This window comes from Heterocephalus glaber, unplaced genomic scaffold (genome assembly GCF_053883595.1).
Source record: "Heterocephalus glaber isolate CG9 unplaced genomic scaffold, H.glaber_assembly_v1.0 deba00001452, whole genome shotgun sequence".
Lineage (NCBI taxonomy): Eukaryota > Metazoa > Chordata > Mammalia > Rodentia > Bathyergidae > Heterocephalus > Heterocephalus glaber.
Window position 1 is genome coordinate 7,353,416 of NW_028258302.1, and position 13,180 is coordinate 7,366,595.

General features: G+C 39.5%; 1 protein-coding gene across 4 annotated transcripts in view; it reads right to left on the reverse strand.

Moving 5' to 3' along the window:
• Thrap3 (thyroid hormone receptor associated protein 3) overlaps positions 1–13,180 on the reverse strand; it is a 42,241-nt gene that overhangs the window by 22,447 nt on the left and 6,614 nt on the right. For all 4 annotated transcript variants that reach the window (XM_004850953.4, XM_087215267.1, XM_087215266.1 and 1 more), the window contains one exon: positions 6,443–6,542. The gene's annotated coding sequence lies outside the window, so the exon portion shown is untranslated. The remainder of the gene's footprint in view (positions 1–6,442; positions 6,543–13,180) is intronic.

The window sequence follows — 13,180 nt, forward strand, 5'->3', positions numbered from 1 at the left end:
TAAGCTAATTTTCGTTAAGATGAAGAAAAGGTTGTCATCTAAACACAAACAGACTCTAACTTAACATTTCTATACATATTAATATTTTTTGAGACAGGATCTCACTGTGTAACCCAGGCTGGCCTTGAACTCATGGCAATCCTCATTCCTTAGCCTCCCAAGTACTAGGAGCACAAGCCTATGTCACCACACCCAGCTCCTATACATATTAAACTTTAACTGACAAGTATAATCAAGTCAAGAACTTATCATACTGGGCTGGGGATGTAGTTCAGTGGCACTGCGCCTGCCTGGCAAGCACAAGGTCCCCCGGTACCGAAGAATTGCCATACTAAAATATCATCCCTACTCCTACTGCTGGGAGCTGCTGCTGCTTTTTTTTTTTTTTTTTTTTGTACCAGGGATCGAACTTGGGATCTTTCGCTTTCGAGGAAGGTGCTGGAACCACTGAGCTAAATCCCGGCCCCTGGGAGTTTCTTCTTTTTGGAGACAGGGTCTCACTGTGCACCCCAGGCTGGCCTTGAACTTGTGGCAATCCTCTTGCCTCAGCCTCCCCAGTGCTGGGATTACAGGTGTGCTCCAACATGCCCAGCTGAGAGCTTCTTTAAAGTAAACTAAAACTGATTTTTAAAATATCACTAAAAACTGTGCTAGTGGACTAACTCTGGATGATATAAAACAGTGGCTGCAAAGAACCAAGTCATTCAAGAAGACCCTAGACCAGTGATAGCAAACCTTTTAGAGGTTTTAATGATAAGCGAACCTTTTAGAGGTTTTAATGATAAGCAGCCGGGTGCAGCACACATGCCATAGCTATGCCACCAGTGCCACAGATAAGTAGGTGGATAAATACTGATAAAACAAAACCTACACAGTCCTCGCCTTCATGAAACTTTTAATGTAGAGGTTCAGATAGACAATAAGCAAGCAAGCAAAAGGAAAAACACAGGGCTGGGGATTTAGCTCAGTGGTTTCGCTGCCTGCTGCACAAGCTCAAGGACCCAAGTTTGCTCCTCGGTACCAAAAAAAAAGGAAAAACACAAAGAGCACAGGTGCTGGCAAAAATGCAGTATAACAGTGACTTTCTAAAATACTGTAATAGGGCGAAAAGCCATCTAACTTGTAACCTGAAGACTAAGCAAGTCACATTAAAAAGAGGAAGGGAGGGCTGGGGATGTAGCTCAGTGATACTGCACCTGTCTGGCAAATGCAAAGTCCTAAGTTTGATCCCTGGTACCAAGAGAGGAAAAAAAGAGAGGAAGGGAGGCTTTACATTTCTTCGGACTACACATAAATGTATAAAATATGTTTTATGTATAAAACAAGAACAATCAACACTTTTTTTTAAAGGATAATATACACTTATTTCTGTAAAATTCCAGGTGATTTCCCAATGTCAGTAGAGTTGTTTCTTGTACGTACCTTCTATGGCTACTTTCAGTTGTAAGTGTTCAGTATAACACAAGAAGGCATGTGAAATGCCTCAAACCCCAAAATCTCCTACTAACTTATCTCTGGCATACCATACTTTAAAAGGCAAAACACCTTTTTTTTTTGGTACCGGAGATCAAACTTGGGTCTTTGAGCTTGCGTAGCAGGCCGGCACAACCACTGAGCTAAATCCCTGGCCCACAAAACACCTTTTTTCTGAGACAGGGTCAATTAGGTAGTCTAGGCTGGCCTTGAACTCTCAATCTCCCCTGCCTCAGCCTCAAGTGTTGGGATTACTGGCGTGAATTATCACACCTAGATCAATCAACACTTTTAAAAGCTATCTGATCAGCCAGGCATGGTGACACTCGCCTATAATCCTAGTACTTGGGAACCTAGGCAGGAGGATTGACAAGTTCATGGCCAGCCTGGGCTACATGGTATCAAAAAAAAAAAGCTATCAGATGAAATTTCAATCTTTCTTACAAATTTATTGAAGAAAAAGAAAACCAAACTCATTTCCTTGTTGCCAAGTTGCCCAGGCTGGGCTTAAACTTTTTGATCCTTCTGTTCTCAGCCTACCAGAGTGCTAGGATTACCAGCACATGCCATCACACTGGGCCACCTTTTTCTATTTCTATCATACAGTATCTTCTACGCTCTAAAAATATAGGCAGTGAGGCAATTATCACTCTAAAAATCCACTTATCATGTTCACCTGTTACAACTATTATCTAGCATTTGGTTTGTGCTCAAACTAAAATTTACTCCAAAGGAAGTTTTTCTTCAATGTCTGCACTTCTTGCAGATTGTCTTTCTACTTAGCATATTTTAAGAAAGTCCAGACCCTAAGAATTGTGCCATAAGGACTGGGGATGTAGCTCAATGGTGCTGCGCCTAGCTGGCAAGCGAAAGGTCCTGAATTCGATCCCCAGTACCAAAAAAAAAGAACTGTGCCATAATCTGGAACCAGCTCACAGACCAAAAAAGTGCTTCAAAAAAGTGCTTCAGGTAGAAACTTGTCACCTCAAACACAACTTTTGGGGTAAAACAATTCTTTTCACAATGTAGTTAAGGTAGCCATATTCCTACAACAGCATTATAAAAGGATCCACCAACTGAACAAGTAACAATCAGTACTATCTGTGCTTGGCATATTACAGACACAGAAACAGAGGATCTTGTTGAGCACAGTGACACACAGCTGTATGTTATTCCTGTACTCTAGGAGGCTGAGGCACTAGGGTTCTTAAATTCCAGCCCACATAATTTAGACAGACTGTCTCAAAAGTACAAAATAAAATTATTTAAAACTGGGTGTAACGGTGCATGCATGCCTGTAATCTCAGCACTCAGGAGGCTGAGGCAGGAGTATTGCCCTGAGTTCAAGGCCAGCCTGGAGCTACACAGTGAGTCCAAAGTCAGGCTGCACTACATTGAGACTCAAGTCTCAAAAACAAAACAAAAAACCCCCAAAATACCAAGATCTAGTTGAGAAATTTCTAGTAAGGGGCTGATGTGTATATGATCCATATATATAATTAATTTTCCAATATTCTGTATCAGCTGACATGGTTTCGTATCCACTTATTATTGTTTGCCTCAAAAAATCAATTCTAGTTGTCCTCCCCTGCTGGAAGAGGCAGAAATTTTTTTTTGGTACCAGGAATCAAACTCAGGGCCTCACACTTGCCAGGAAAGCACTATGCCGCTGAGCTACATATCCAGCCCAGATGCAGAATTTAATATAACTGTCCAAATATGGTCTGAGAGACCCTGTCTCAAAAATAAATAAATAAAACAAAAAAAAAACCCTGTCTCCAACATAACCCACAAATAATTGGTCTAATAAACTATTTAGAACAACCCATAACCACATGCAGCCCCACAAGTTCTTAAACTTTTAACATCACTGTATCATTTTTAGTGGTATTTTTCAAATGTGAGGTGCTTGAGTGCAGACTGCGAAGGGACATGTGTATCAAACATGGCATGGCTTGTTCAACTTGGTGCATAAAACACAGTGAGTACCCATAACAGTAATTCAACCTTCCTACATATGTGTGTGCCTTTGAAGACAAGCATTTATTATTCTGTAAAATACTAAATTAAAAGTTTTTTAGTAGCTGTGTTATAAGAACCCAAAAAATGTGTCATAGTTTTTTGCTCATGATATTCTTATAGTTACATATATAGCACTGCTAATAGTAGGAAAATAAATGGTTGCTTATTAATTTTTGCATTGCAGTATGGAAGTTTTTTTTTTTTTTTTACCCCCAGTACGGGGGATGTGAGGCAGGTGCGGCACGACTGAGCTAAATCCCCAGCCCTGCACCATGAAATTTTATTGCTTATATACATTAATTATATATCTAGGGCCTCGCAAGCACAAGGTCTGGAGTTCAATCCCTGGTATCAATCAATCAATCAATAAATATCTTATATGTTGCCCAAGACAATTCCTTTACACTCAGGGCAAACCAGGCAACCCAAAAGGTTGGACACCCATGATTTAGACACTACTAATGTATCCTAAGATTTCCCTTTCTGGAACTACAGTATGCAATGGTTTACGGTGAAGCTCAGAGTCACTAAGCCTTAAAGTTTTTTCCTAAACCCTCTTTCAGTTATAACATGTCTCCTTTCCTTTTTGTATTTACACAACTGTTGTTCTATTCTTGCACCCTTTCATTTAAAACCCAAGAGTCAAATTTCCTTCCAACAGCCTTTTATAATCACTTCCAGATACAATTCCGTCACTTGGGGCAAGGGTAAAATTCTCCAACTGTTGTGCAGAATCCCTTGAGAGGGTAACCCAGACCCACCATCCTTTTCAAAGCTCACCTTTTCCACCAAATTATATGTCTAATTATCAAGATCAGTAACCTTAAAAGAACAGGCATATTTTACTTAAAATAAACTTAAGGTCTTGGGCCAGGGATTTAGCTCAGTGGTTCTGCCACCTGCCTCACAAGCACAAGAACCCGAATTCAATCCCTGTACAAAAACAAAAAACAAAACAAACAAAAAAAATAATTACATGTCTTTTATGCCACAAAAAAATGCACTTGATTTTTCAACTCCAAGAAAACAGAACAGTATTGGCAGAAAAGACCAAACCAAGGTTCTCCTTTCATATACATTTTTTTCAAAGATATAGAAGACTCAAATTCTTAAATTACTCATTTTATCTTCTCTCTCTGGATTGTTAGAGGTGCTAGACTATGCTAACCAGCACTGTGCACACACATGGCGGGTGTCCGCTAAATTCACAGGACATATTTACTACGGTTTGCAAATGTTTAGAGCCCTGAGGGCAGCCCATTGAGAACTTATATTTGGCAGAGGCTGAGTTCCCAAAAGCAAGCAATGTCAAACAGATTCTTTCAATAGGGACCCTGGGAATTCCAACTCTGGCAGCCCTAAATGGCTGAACTACACATAATGACACAACCGTCCTTCAGTCCACTAATAAATGGATCATATTAAAAAAGGATTTTTTTTTTCATTACCAGGGATTGAACTTGGGACCTTGCGCTTGCAAGACAGGTGGAGGAACCACTGAGTTAAATCCCCAGGCCAAAAAAAGCTATTCTTAGAAAAGATTTAACTGAATTTTCTTTTCCCTGTGCTAAGGCTGCAACCCAGGGACTCATGCACACTAGGCAAGCACTCTCCCAGTGAGCTACATCCCCCTAGTCCTTAACTACTATATTTTTATGGGAAGAAAATTTACTATAATAAAAGTAAATTTATTTCTTAAATTTAGAACCAAAAAACAAGGTAGCTGGGGATTTAGCCCAGTGGTTCCGCCACCTGCCTCACAAGCGCAAGGACCCAAGTTCAATCCCCAGTACCAAAAAAAAAGGGTAAACATATCATAACCTGAAAAAAAACCTAGTAACTTGTAAAACCAATTCAAACCCAAGTCCTTCAAAGCTCTTACTTCCATGGAAGGATGTGGAAATTGAGTAGGGGACTAATGCCTATGCTTACTGGATATATACACATTCACTGTTGTTTTCTTTCTTCATTTGTTGTTTTTCATCGGTTTTAAATGGCTCCAGTACTATAATATAATGTCTGTATGGTGCTTTGCTGAGTGAACCATTCTTCTTTTCTCTTCTCATTCCCATTACAGTAATATCAAACTTAACCATCTCACAGGATATTAAGTTGCCTCAAGTGATCTGGTCTTGAGCCAGGTGTGGTGGCACATGCCTGTAATCCCAGCACTCGGGAGGCTGAGACAGGAGGATCACTCTGAGTTCAAAGACAGCCTAGGCTATATAGTGAGTTCAGGGACAGCTCGAACCACAAAGAAAGACCTTGTCTCAAAAAAAAAAAAAAAAAAAAAAAAAGGGCCAGGGATTTAGCTCAGTGGTTCCGGCACCTTCCTGGCAAGCACAAGGTCCCAAGTTCAATACCCGGTACCAAAAAAAAAAAAGAGATCTGGATTAAAGAGCATACTCATAGCATTTCTCATGGTGTTCCCTATCATTTCACTACATACATTCTAACCAGTTTCAAAGTACGAGGTATTCTGATAACCAACAACAATAAACATAAAGAAGTGACTTTAATCCTATATTTTAGGTTACTAGAATGAATTAACATTAAGTTTTTACTTCTTTAAAATAAGAGATGATGGGCCGGGGCTTTAGCTCAGTGGTTCTGCTACCTGCCTCAAAAGCGCAAGGACCCGAGTTCGATCCCCAGTACCAAAAAAAGAAGAAGAAAAAAAAACAACAACAAAAAAACTGTACTAATGGAATGGTGGCACAAGTCTGTAATTTCAGCACTGGTAATTTTTTTGGAGACAAGATCACACTATATAGCCCAGGCTGGCCTCCAGCTTGTGGCAATCCTCCTGCTTCAGCCTCCCTAGTGTTGAGACTGCAGGCATGCACTACCAAGTCTGGTTTGAATAATCAATTCTTATCTTAACATAAGACTGATTTTACAAACCAGTGAAATTATCACTTACTCTTCCAATTACACATTCGTTTACCTTGTCAGAACAATGATTCAATTCGCACTGGATCCAGACACTGTTGAAGAGCACTGGCAGTGCCACTGGCTTCTCCAATTTACAAAGTCAGGATGTAATTCTGAAATGAGAAGAAATAAGTCATAAAATGGCTACCGGACACCATGCAGATTTTTACTGATGCTTTTAAAAATGTAAGCAAAAAAATCTATCCCTATATTACAAGTTTCTCTCTCCTGGGTCTGCTGGTCTGTTTCTGACACATTTTCATCTTTCCAATCTCCCTCCCACAGTATGGAAACCCAAAACCTTCTTTCTTGTAACCTGATCCTCCCACTGGCAATATTTTAGGTGCCAAGGTTTGCATTATGCAAGACTAGTTCATAAGCTTCATAATTCACCCAGGCGAACTTGGTAAAGATCAGCTGTTTGAAATAAGAAAACATATGCTCCTGCAAGAGAAACCACCAACAGACCTAAGAGACAACCTACAATGTGGGAAAAAAATTTTAGCAGCTGTACCTCAAAGGTCTACTATCTAGACTATATAAAGAATTGAAAAAAATCAGACCCCTCCCATAAATTCAAAGACCCAATTCAAAAATGGGCATCTGAAACAAACAGACATTTCTCAGACAAAGAAGTAAAAGCAGTAAATAAATATATGAAAAAATGTTCAACATCACTGGTCATTCCAGAGATGCAGATGAAAACAACACTGAGATTCCACTTCACCCCAGAAAGAATGGCTGCTATAAAGAAATCAACCAATAACAAATGCTGGCAGGGGTGTGGAGAGAAAGGAACCCTTCCCATTGTTGTTGGGAGTGCAGACTGGTGCAACCACTGTGGAAATCAGTATGGAGATTCCTCAAAGAACTAGGGCTAGGGCCGGGATTTAGCTCAGCGGTTCCGGCGCCTGCCTTGCAAGCGCAAGGTCCCAAGTTCAATCCTCGGTACCAAAAAAAGAACTAGGGCTAGAGGTCCCATTTGACCCAGCTATTCCCCTGCTGGTTATCTTCTCCAAAGAATTAAAAGACTCATACCACAGCGATATATGTCCACCCATGTTTATAGTGGCACAGTTTGTAATAGCTAAAGCTTGGAAACAGCCCAAGTGCCCATCAACTGGAAACTGGATAAAAAAAATGTGGGTTTTTTAATAAAATAGGAGTACTACTCAGCCATAAAGAACGAGAAACTAGAGACATTTATAGCTAAATGGATGCATATTGAGGCCATACTCTTAAGTGAAATAAATAAGGCACACATGTTTAAATACCGAATAGTTTCCCTAGTGTGAGAAACTGAAAGTGTAAATAAGGATTAAAATAATTAAAACGAATAATTGATAATTTGAAATAGGAAAAGGTCCAAAGGTGTAGGGGTGGTGGGAAGGGAAGGGGAAAGGAAAGAAGGGAAAGGAAAAATTATGAGAAAAGAAAAAAATGGAAACGAAATCTATGTAAATAGGGAAAAGTGGAGGGGGTGAAGGGAGCACAGGTAATGGGGAAAAAATAAGAACCAAGATACATCATGTACAGGTACAAGCACCCAATGATAACTATAAACATATTGTATACCTAAAATGTACCAATAAAAGAATTTTTAAAAAAAGAAAAACATGTGCTCGCTTCTGCAGCACATATACTAAAATTGAAATAAAACATGTAACAGGTATGCTAAATTTAATACCTATCTAATTAAAATATCTCCCTATGGCTGGGGGTTTAGCTCCCGCCACCTGCCTCAGAAGCGCAAGGTCCTGAGTTCGATCCCCGATTCAAAAAAAAAAAAAAAAATTCCAAGAACAGCAAGCTCATAAGTAATCTCTGCATTCCTAGATTATTCAAGCGTTACTGTAAAATCATATTTCTAAAGTAGGAAGGCAGACAAGACCCAAATAATCTGAAGTACAGTCTCAACATTAATCTTTCTTTCTGTTCTTAGTATTCACTCAATCAAGGTAGGGCAGGCTACCTATCTTATCTTTCTTTGAACCCTGTGGTCTGCACAAAGCTGAATCCTTACCTAGTCAGCCAGGAAGGAAAGGAAAATATATTCCCTTAGGCCATGGTTCTAAATTCTTTGTACACGTAGAATCCTCTAACTAGATGGCTCCTCCCCTTCACCAAACATTTACACATTCCAATGAGGGCCTCTTTCCCCAGAAAACTGTTCCTGACTCTCCCCCAAGCTGAGTTAGGTATCCTGTTACCCTGGCTAGGTCTCTCCTTACACTCATGTCATTATCTGTTAATGTGTAAATTCCCTCACTGGGATGATATGTTTGCTGAGTAAGCTGAATAGTTAAGCAGTAAACTCATGACCTATGCCAGAGGTGACAAATCTAAGACATGTGTGCCACAGTGGGCTGTTCATATCACTGAAAGCTCTAAAAGGTTTGCCATCACTGACCCTTGCCAATGGTAACCAGATAACATTACAAACAGCCCGCAAAAACCTTTTCTTACAATTACTAGTAAGACTGTTATTCAGTCAGATCTTTTACCAGATTAATGACAATGTTGATACATATTGACCCAATTGATAATAGTAAAAGCACAGCACTTTTTGGGGCTGGGGATTTAGCTCAGTGGTTTCGCCACCTGCTGCACAAGCACAAGGACCCGAGTTCGATCCCCAGTACTAAAAAAAAAAAAAAAAAAAAAAAACTAAAAAAAGCACAGCACTTTTGAAAACTATTTTGCAGTACTGGGGATTGAACCCAGGGCCTTTGCAATGAACTACAACTCCAGCCCCAAACTCCCAGTCCTTTTTCTATTTTGAGATAAGGTTTCACTTTGCTGCTAAACTGCCCACCCTGGGCTCCAACTTGAGATTCTCATACCTCAGCCTGCCACAGTGCTGGGATTACAGGTGTAACTGCCACCACAACAGGCTGTGAAAACTCATTCTTTCAGATTGCTTTTTTTTTTGTACCAGGGATCGAACTTGGGACCCAGTGGAGAAATCCCATGATGGCTATTGGAACTGCAAACTGCTCTTACTGACAACATGCTGAATTAAAGAAAACTACTCCACTACATCCATCTTTCATATTCTGACCAGATGGCAAAATCATGTATGTAAAAACTTTCTATTTTATTACCCCATCATGTTTCCTCCCTATTAATTAACCTCAGATACTGGAAAGAATTTTATCATTCCAACAAGTGTTCAATTTTCCACCATCTTGAGTACAGAAAACAATGTAAGCCTCCAGCCTTTAGTTATTTTGTGAATGTAGCCCTCGGTCATCCTTGACACCTTTTTACACCCATCCACCCCAGCTTGTCCTCCCTATGCTATCTGGCCAGTCACACAGCTGAAATATTCAGCAATTTCCTGAACTTACTTTGGCTGAGCAACAATACCCTGCTATCAAAGAGCCTCTGCATTATCTGCAGCAGACCTTTTTCCTTTCTACACATTATTAACTGTCCCCTTATTCAACAAAAATTTATTAAATACTGGCTGGTGTGGTGGCACACCCTGGTAATCCCAGCACTTGGGAGGCTGAGGCAGGAGGATCGTCACAAATTTTCAAGGACTTTGGTTCTCTTCTGGGTAATGTGGGTGACCAACTGAGTGTTTTGAGCACAGGAATAATGACTAGAATTGTATTTTAAAATACTACAAACTGCTGTGACACATTCTAACGACCTGGAGGATAGACTTTGAAAAATGAAGAGCAGAAGAAATTGGTAGCTATTGCCTAATAAAATCCAGGTACAGGACAATAATCCCTTAGAACAGAATGTAGCTCAGAAGATATTCAACATTCCAAATACTATTAGACCTTAACAATACAATTCCTAAATCCAAACAAAGGGTAAACACCAACTTTCTAGAACCACAGCATCTGTATCTCTTTATAGTAACAAGAATGATTTCTTTTTTAACCTCACTTCAGGTATCCCTGGCAATCCTCTACGAAGAGATATAGAATATTAACACAAGGATAACCTTACCTACTCCTGTGACCCTAAGGTCAAAGCTAGTTCTTCAAACCAGGAATATGCATTCTCGCTTCAAAAGTATGACAATACAAATAAAACTGAGTACAAGAGGACAGTGTACTAGTTAACCCAAAGTACTCAATGAATAACAACACAACCTTAGCCAGTGCCCAGCGATAAATTACCAGGGACTGATAAGATTAGGACAGCCAAACTGGACACAGTGGCACATGCCTATATTCCCAGCACTCAGGAAGCTGAAACAACAGGACTGCAGCAAGTTGAGGCCAGCCTGGACTATAACGTGAGTTCAAGGCCAACCGATACTACAAAGTGAGACCCTGTCTCAAAAAGAAAATAAATAATTAAATTTTAAAAAGTAATTTTTAAAAAAATGAAAATAATAAAACATCAACCAAATATATTATCTTCCTCGTTTGCACTGCCACTTACAATCAAAGCTACTTCAACTGCCCCTGGATGGTTGAATGGTAAACAGTTTATACATGCTAAAAATAAAATGTCCAGGAGGGGAAGGGGATATCAAAAATATTAAGATATGTTATGTAGGGGCCGGGGATTTAGCTCAGTGGTTCTGGCGCCTGCCTCACAAGCTCAAGGTCCTGAGTTCAATCCCCGGTACCAAAAAAAAAAAAAAAAAAAAAAAAAGATATGTTAGGTACATGTACCAACTCCCCATGATGAATGTAATTATTATGTGCTCTTAATATACTAACAAAAATTTTAAAAAACATTAAGCTTTCACAATAAACCCAAGAATTTAAATCCCTATTTTCTCAATGGTTTCTTATTGTCTAGCTTTACTCAGAAATACCTTCAACCAACACCAAAAAGTGTTTAACAGGGCTGGGGATTTACCTCAGTGGTTTCACCGCCTGCTGCGCAAGCCAAGGACCCGAGTTCGATCCCCGGTACCAAAAAAAAAAAAACCCCACAAAAAAAGTGTGTAACACATCAAAACTGTAAAAACAAAACAAAACAAAAAAACTTTATGTAGGTATTACAGAAAACTTACTTCCTATATTACACATTTCTGTAACATCTTGAATTTTTTTTTCAACAAGCACCTGTCTGTAAGCAAGGGGGAAAATGGATGATTACTCAAGGATTTTATGACTTTCTTAAATCCTCCAAGAGGGTGGGAGAACCTTAACTTAGCAGTCTTACCTTTTAAAAGATGAAATGTTAGGGCTGGTAAGGTAGCTCAGTGGTAAAATGCTTGCCTACCTAACATGTGTAAAGTCCTAGGTTTAATACCTAAGACTGCAAAAAAAAAAAAAAGGCGGGGGTAGGAGGTATACTCAGATCCCCACCAGCTCAACAGCTTGGGGCACCTCCTCAAAGAGTGTTCTGTCCAATCTGGATTTGGCTGAATTTATTAAAAAGTCAAGGAAAACTATCATTATCACAACCTACTTTAAAAGTTATCTGCAATTCCACAAAATAGTCTTTACAGAATGGGTTTGAAATACAAATTTAAATTAACTTCGTAATTCACATACAATAGATATACACATTTTAAGAACATGTTCCAATGAGTTTTAAAAAGTATACTGTATTAATACTATTCCAAAATAGAGTATTTTGATCACTCCAGAAAGCACCCTATTTGCCATCTCCTTACTTACCACCACACAAATTTTTAACTGATTACAGAATTTCAGTGAAGTAGGACTTGACAACGGGAACAGTTGCAGGCACTGCCGCCCAGCCAGCCATCTATTTATTCTCATATTAACTCATCCTTCTTCAACATTTACTAAGCTTCTTCTACAATACAGAATACCCTAGATATGGATTCAACAATAAATCAAAGTCCTGCTTGAAGAGGTAAAAGGTGGAACACAATAAATATAAATTATGTCACATAGTAATAACGTGGGCTTTAGGGGAGGAAAAATATCAGCTAATGAAAAGAACACAATTCATTACCGAGTAGTCAAGGAAGGCCTCTTTCCCTCAGAACACTTCCCAAATGATAAACAGTACAAGCTTACAAATACACATGAAAACTGCAGAAGACCACAAGGTAATACAGCTACTCACTGACAGCTAAGCAGTTATTATGAACCTAATGTTGGACATGGTGGCCCTCGTCTGTAATCCCAGCACTCTGGGAGGCTGAGACCAGAAGATCAAAAAATGGAGGCTACACCTGGGAATTTAGCCAGAATGTCTCAAAACAAAACTTTTAAAAAGGACTAGGGATATAGCTGAGTGCAAAGGCCCTGGGTTAAATCTCAGTACTGAACCACCAAAAACAAAACAAAACCCAAATCAAACCAAAAAACTTAGGGCCGTGGATTTAGCTCAGTGGTTCAGCTGCCTGCCTTGCAAGTACAAGGTCTCGAGTTCAATCCCCAGTACCAAAACAAACAAAAAAACTTGAAAGAGTACACAAAGTCAGGATTTATAAAGTATCACTTTACTATGACCAAACAAGAATGCCCTTAGTTTAAAAATTTACCCCACTTCCCTATTCTTTTACTCTACTGGGAATCCCACACTGGAATCTAACCAACTTCCTCAATCATTGAGGTTTTTTTTTTCATCACCCAAGCTAAAGGTATTAACCAAGACTCCCGAACACACACTTTTTATTTATTTTGGGGACTAGGGATCAAATTTGGGGCCTCTCATGTGCTGAACAGCTGCTCTACCACTGAGCTACCCATACAGCCCAGGACACACAGTCTTCTTGGAAATCCAATGTGGTGCAGACCCCTCAAGAAAAGAAACTGTGTGGCTAATTTTAGAAACTGGACTCAGAGCTGGG